Genomic DNA, 6,612 nt, shown 5'->3' on the forward strand with positions numbered 1-6,612 from the left:
GGACCTGGCCCGCAACCCAGGCCCTGTGCTCCGACTGGGACTTGAACGGGCGACCCACTGATTCGCAGGCCGGTGCTCAGTCCACCGGCCGCCAGCCAGGGCCAAAAGCTTGATTTAAAAGCAAGCCCGATTCCACTGCTAGGAGATCTGAGGCTGTAACCCCTCCAAAGAGGGTCGTCCCCTCCCTGTGCCCTCAGGCGCCGCCCCGGCACAGTCACGGGCACTCGCTGGGCTGTGTTGGAGGCCTGCGGAGATGGACACATGGCGCCGGGCTAGGCAAAGCGGCAGTGCAGCGGGCAGCGGTAGGGAGGCGGTCTCCTTGGGACGTACCAGAGAAAGATGGGGAGTGCAGGGGTATCTGGCAAGGCTTCTGAGAGGAGGTGAGCAAGGGAAGCCGGGAGGGAGGGCAGGCAGTGAAGGTCCAGCCTCTGTACCTGGGTCCTCCCTGCCCCCTGCCCCTTCATATTGCATCCCAGGCTGTGGTGTGAATGTTCTCTGCAAGCTGTGGCAAAGCCCCAAGAGAAGCTCCCCGGGCGACGCGGGCCCTCAGAAAGGGCCGACCAAGGCCGACCACAGCTCTTCCCCATCAGCCAGGGTGAGGCTCTTCCCCGTGGGGCTCACTGCCTGCGTGGGGGGTGGGCAGTCAGGGTCTGCCTGAGTTCTGGCTCAGGGAGACCCCCATAGGGAGTGGGGCTCCTGGAGTTCTTTCTACCAGGCAGGAGTGGTGCTCAAATTCCTGTTTGGGAAAGGAAAAAATACAGGTGTTTTTAGATTGTTGGCAACACTAGAGGAAAGAGCGCCGATTCATTCACATGTGACTGCCTGGCACTGTGAGTTCTGCTGGGTCCCTGGGGACACGCAGGGGGCCTCCATTCCCTGGTCGCTGCAGCCTCCACACCCCTGTGCCCTGGTGATCGCAGGGCCACCTCTGATGGCCCGCCCGCAGCGTGGCAGTCCGGGCTCTAGTCCCATCTGTAAGGGGCAGCTGTAGGCCGGGGCGTGTCCCAGCCCCTCGGATGTCCCCCTGTAGGACAGGGTCACCGCGATGAGGCACATGGATGTGGACGCCTGGCACGGCTCCAGGGGCAGGTGGCGCCAGGGTAACTTCCCTCCTGCCTTTGTTTACAAGGCCAGGCTCCCAGCACTGTCAGTCCAGGAAGCAGCCCTTCACACCTGATAAGAACTTTCCTGGACACTTGTTTCTTCCCAGCAGGTGCCCTCTGCTGTGAAGGAGCAGGGCTGGGACAGGAAAGGCTCCGCAGAACCGCGAGGCCCAGCCCGGCTTGGCTGAAGATGCTCCCTCTTTACCCCCTGCCCCTGCCTGGCCGTGCAGGTTTGTCATGAAGTAGGACACGGGTCTGAGCAGGGCGGGTGCCCCGCGCTTGCATGTGCGGCTCCCGTGGGGAGAGCGCTGACCTGCCCGGGCCTGCCTCAGCCCTGCTCCTCTGCCTGGGCCGCTCGCCAGCACTCGGAGGCCCTGGCTGGCTGTCCACATTCCCCATTCCCGGCTGTCCCCTGGGGGATGTTACAGATGCAGCCAGCCCAGGCAGAAGCGGGAGAGGTCCCCACAGGCCAGGCCCTAGGCTCAGAGGAGGACTTGTGGGCCCCCTGCTCCAGGACACCCCTCTGTTCCGGCCCAGGGCCACGGCCTTGAGGACAGAGGGCTGGCGCCGTGGTTTCCAGGTCCTCCGGGTCTGGTGTCTGCAGGCCTTACCTGGGGTGAGTGCTCCCTGAGTTTCTAGTCAAGGAAGCTTTGGGGGCTCCCTCGGCCCCTGCCCAGGTGAGGCCCCTGGGAGACAGGTGTCCCTGTCAACACGGTCACTGCACAGGTGAGGAGTCGGAGGGTCTGACACACGAAGGCTGGGGTCCTGCAGGCTGGAAGAAGTCCGGTGGACTGTCAGCCCGGTGCTCTGCCCCCGCCGCCGCCCGCTCCCCAGCCGATTCAGGGGCGGCGGCACCCTCCGCCCCAGGAGAGCCCCGGAGAGTCGTCCAAACCTCTGTTTTGCTCGTCATGGCCTGCCTGTGTCCCAATTTAGAGCATTCTAGGGTCCCAATGATAAAAATAACAAAGACCAGCTCTCGCTGGAAGTGCCCACACTTCTCTAAGTGCTCCCTGTGTGTTTACCCACGGCAGCCTTGTGAGGTAGCAGTCGCTGTAATTCTGTTTCACAGATGAGAACATTGAAGCCCAGAGCGGTGAAGTAATATACCCAAGGTCACACAGCTTATAAGCAGCCGCTTTGTCCCAGGTGTCCCTAAAAACAGCCCACAGCAAAGCTTATGCCCTGTGCCCTGGCTGGCGTGGCCCAGTGGATTGAGCGCCGGTCTGCGAACCAATAGGTCGCCAGTTCGATTCCCAGTCAGGGCACAGGCCTGGGTTGCAGGCCAGGTCCCCAGTTGGGGGCCTGTGAAAGGCAACTGATCGATGCATCTCTTGCACATCGATGTTTTCTACCTCTCTTTCTCCCTCCCTTCTCCTCTGTCTCAAAATAAATAAAATCTTTTAAAAAAAAAAAAAAAAAAAGGTATGTTGGGAGTGGATCCCAGGGCACAAAAGTGAGGGGGGAAAGGGAGGAAAGCCAATACAAGGTAGTGAGAGTATTTCTGAGCTGCCTCCTGTTTCAAAAGAAAATACAGGTCTTTGCAACGTCACATAGGACATCTAGGCAGGCTGGTGCTCTGCACTTTGGACCAGTGTGTTCAGGGAGGGAGCCGGTGTAGAGTGAGGACAGGGAGGTGGCAGACCCAGATCCGTCCCAGTCTGTACCCCTCGGTCTCCCATACTGAGTTGTTAGCCTCATCTTGGGTCACATGAGTTGGTTTGTCGTCCTTTTTGCTAAGCTGTTTTCAGATGGGTCTCTGGCCCTTGCAACCAAGACTGTGCATTTTACAGATGAGGAAACTGAGACCCAGAGAAGTGAGGTAGCTTGGCCTGGGTCACGTAGCTAATTCAAGAACCGTTGTGGCCCGGGCTGATGCGGCTCAGTGGACTGAGCGTCGGACGGCCTGTGAACTGAAAGGTCACTGGTTCGATTCCCAGTCGGGGCACAATGCCTGGGTTTGGTGGCCCGGTCCCCAGCTGGGGGCATGGGAGAGGCAACCAACTGATGCATCTCTCCCACATTGATGTTTCTCTTCCTCCCTTCCCCTCTCTCTAAAAGTACATAAATAAAATCTTAAAAAACAGACAAACCATTGTGTTCTTCCTGTGCCCGGGGCCATCCAGATCCACACGGCACGTGGCCCTGAATCCACGAGGGAAGAAGGTGCCTCCTCAGCAGAGGGTGCTGCCTTGACTCTCTCCTGCCCGTGTCCGCCCCCAGAGGGCCTGGTCCTAGTGGGCGGGTCACCCGCTCCCAGCCCTGTGCCCACTCATGGGATCCCGTCTGCGCCTGCTTTCTTCTGACCTGCTTGCAGGAGAGCTGTCCTGCTGGCCTAAATCTCTGAGAATCGGAGTCCCAGAGAGAGGAGTGTGAGCCTCAAAACTCCCCGGGTTCTGTGTGGAGCTGGCGGAACAGGCGTGGAGCTGGGACCCAAACGCCACCCATTCAGTTCCGAAAGGGACGCCAGAGGACGGGGCGCATGGCCGTGGCGGGGAGGAGGGAAGGAAGGTGGCGATCGCCAGGTCTGTGAAAACGTTCCCTGGACTTGGGCCGGTGGGGGGTTCCGCAGCCGCCAGGGGCCAGCAGAGGCACGCAGTTCTCCCGCGGGGGCCCTGGCCCCCGCCCAGGAGGCCTCCAGCCAGAGCCCCAGGCTGCGTTTCAAAACCTGCAAAAAATAAAAATGACATCTTAGAAATGCATACACACAGTAACAAAAAAGTAGGCCAGAGGCTGCTTTTCAAAGTACACACCTGTCCTCCATCCCAGCCCCCAAGGCACCTTTTCCTTTATTTAACCATTTCTATTCGGAATACCTCTTTCTTGAGGGCCGCACAGTTTTCAAGGAGAAGCTTATCTCCAGACCTTCAGTGACCAGCCTTACACCACACGTGTGCGCGGCGATTTAGCTCGTCAGCCATGGCCCCGGCCCATCGCTGCGCGGTCGTGTGCTCTCGTGTTCGAACAGCGTGATCCCATGCCTTTCCTCCCTCTCCATCGGGGTCCACAGCACCTCGCCGCCCTCAGTGAGTGAGGCACTCAGCCGTCCCTCAACTTTCTCTTGTTAACATGGATGACATTTACATTCTTTTATGAAAACAAAACTAAAATCTCCCAGCGTTTCCTATAACAGACTCCAGAAGTGTCCTGTGATCAAATATGAGAGGCGGTACGTGGATATTTGATAGAACAGTGTCATATTCATTTTAATACGCATTGGGAAGTACCTTTGTGTGTATGTGTGTATATCATGAGCCCTTCAGTTTGTGGCTTTACAATCTAATAGCTTAGGATGAAGCTAGAGTCACTTTTGAAATTACAAAAGTGAGTCAAGGTGAAGAAAGTGATTAAAGGATGTACAGTCCCAGAGGCAGATACGGCAAAAGTCATGAAAGGGGGTCCCAAGATGCACCGGAAAATGGGTCTCGATTGTCAGAGTCGGAAGCCAGGGAGCGAGCAAGGACTTGGCTGTGACGGCCTCTCGGCCGACGGCAGGGGTGCCGCCCCCCGCCCCCGGGAGGCCAGGACACAGAGACAGCCGTTGACAGTCGTGCCTCATCCCTTCTGGTCCCATGATTTCTTTGTGCACATTGTTTTCCTTGGTGCTCCCTATGGCCCTTTTTGTCGTCGTCGTCGTTGTCACTAACCAGGCAGCATATCTGCAGGGCGAATCATTGCCCAGGTTTTACCGCCTGTTGCCTGGAGATACCCGGGAACCACTTCCAAAAGGAGCCGCCACAGTGGCCGGCGTCCGCAGCCGAGCCCCAGCTGCACTCTTCGGTCACAGGTCGTCCCTCTGACGAACGTAACGCAGAGAAGGAACTACGGGGACAGACAGAAACGCCTGCCTCCCGGGAGCCCGCATTCTAGGCGACAGACATGATGAAGCTCACGGTGCCCGGGAGCGAGATGAGGGCGCAGTGATAGACGGCGCGGGGGCGGGGTGGGGGGGTCAGGGAAGGCCTCCCTGAGTGGGTGGCATCGGGCGACGACAGGGAGGTAAAGGAGAGTCCAGGCCGAGGAACCATCTGTACAGAGGCCAGAGGCAGAGGAGCGGGGTGCAGGCCAGGGCGGCTGGGTGAGGTCACAGAGGCTTCCGTCAGTGGGGGCCTTCGTGGCCGCGTCCGCACGGCGCTCAGGGTGCCCACTCGCGTCCACAGCCGATGGAGCGCAGGGCTCTGCCCTCAGCCCACGCTGTTTTCTGGGTGCCTCCCAGCCCCTCCCCTCCCGTTTCAAGGGCTCCTCTCTCTTCCCCGCCCCACACGCCCTCGTTTCCCTTCTCACCCACTTTTAATCTCCTATCTAATCTCCAGGAGTGGAAAAACTGGCTCTGGGTGCACGCGGTGTGCTCCCGTTCCAGGCCAGCTGCTTCTGCAATCTTAGGCCCAGGAATCTCTGTTCCTGCCTTTGTGCGGATCAGCAGAGGGAATGTGGTCCCGACCAGGCACCAGCAGAGGGGAGGAGGCAGGCAAGTGCGCAGCAGCCAGAGCCAGGGTGCTCCCTCAGCATCCCGCGATGCCCCAGGGGAGCCCTGCGGCCCCGGCTCTGTGCCGGCACCTCCCAGGGTTCCTAGCTCACTCCTCACCCACCCCTCCAAGAGGCACCCTCAGGTGACACAGCTCAGGTGCAGAGGGTGGAGTCCCTTCCCCAAGGTCGCTCAGCAAATAATCAGAAGAGACAAGAGTTGAACCAGGTCTGTGTGACTCCAGAGGCTGGGGCTTTCCACTTCCGTGGGTCCTCCCGGGTGCATGCAGACGTCCTCGAGGATCTGCAGAGGCCGGCCCCCCCCCCAGGAAATACACACACACACACACACACACACACACGAAAGAAAATACAGACAGACACACAGACACATGCACACACCCCACACACAGAGACACACATATACACATAACACACAGGAACCCATGCACATGCATGTACACACGACACAGAGACACATTACCAGTGACTTCAGGGCTGTGCGGTCTCCAGGTAAGCATACCTGTGTCATCCATGGACTGTCTCTGGAGGGCAACCTGGGGGCTGGGCCCCACTTGCCACACTGCACTGGTGCCCAGGGCACATCTGGTTACAGCCAGCCACACTTCCGCACCCAGCGGCCCAGCTGGGCTCGCCCCTCGTGGAGACGTAGGCCTCTCCACCGACATCTCCCGTATGCAGTTACACTGCGTAGAGTCATGTCCCGCCAGAATTCACATTCACCCAGAGCCTTGGGATGTAAGCTGATTTGGAAATTGGGTCCTTCCAGGTGTCCTTACTTAAGACATGACAGGGAAGAGGGCCGTGTGAAGATGGCAGCAGAACTGGAGTAACACAATTGCAAGCGGAGGAATGTGGAGGTGGCCCGTGGCCACCAGCCAGGACCCTTCCCTGGAGCCTCTGGAGGGAGCGGGGCCCTGGTCATGCTGGCCTCCAGCCGCCCGCCCCGCGCGAGCCTGCGGCCCTGTAGCTGTGAGCCCCCGCGCCCAGGAGCTGACACACAGCGCTCTCAGGCGGAGGGCGTCTG

The sequence above is a fragment of the Pteronotus mesoamericanus genome, unplaced genomic scaffold (genome assembly GCF_021234165.1).
Source record: "Pteronotus mesoamericanus isolate MK-2021 breed Mesoamerican mustached bat unplaced genomic scaffold, CSHL_Meso_final contig_1242, whole genome shotgun sequence".
Lineage (NCBI taxonomy): Eukaryota > Metazoa > Chordata > Mammalia > Chiroptera > Mormoopidae > Pteronotus > Pteronotus mesoamericanus.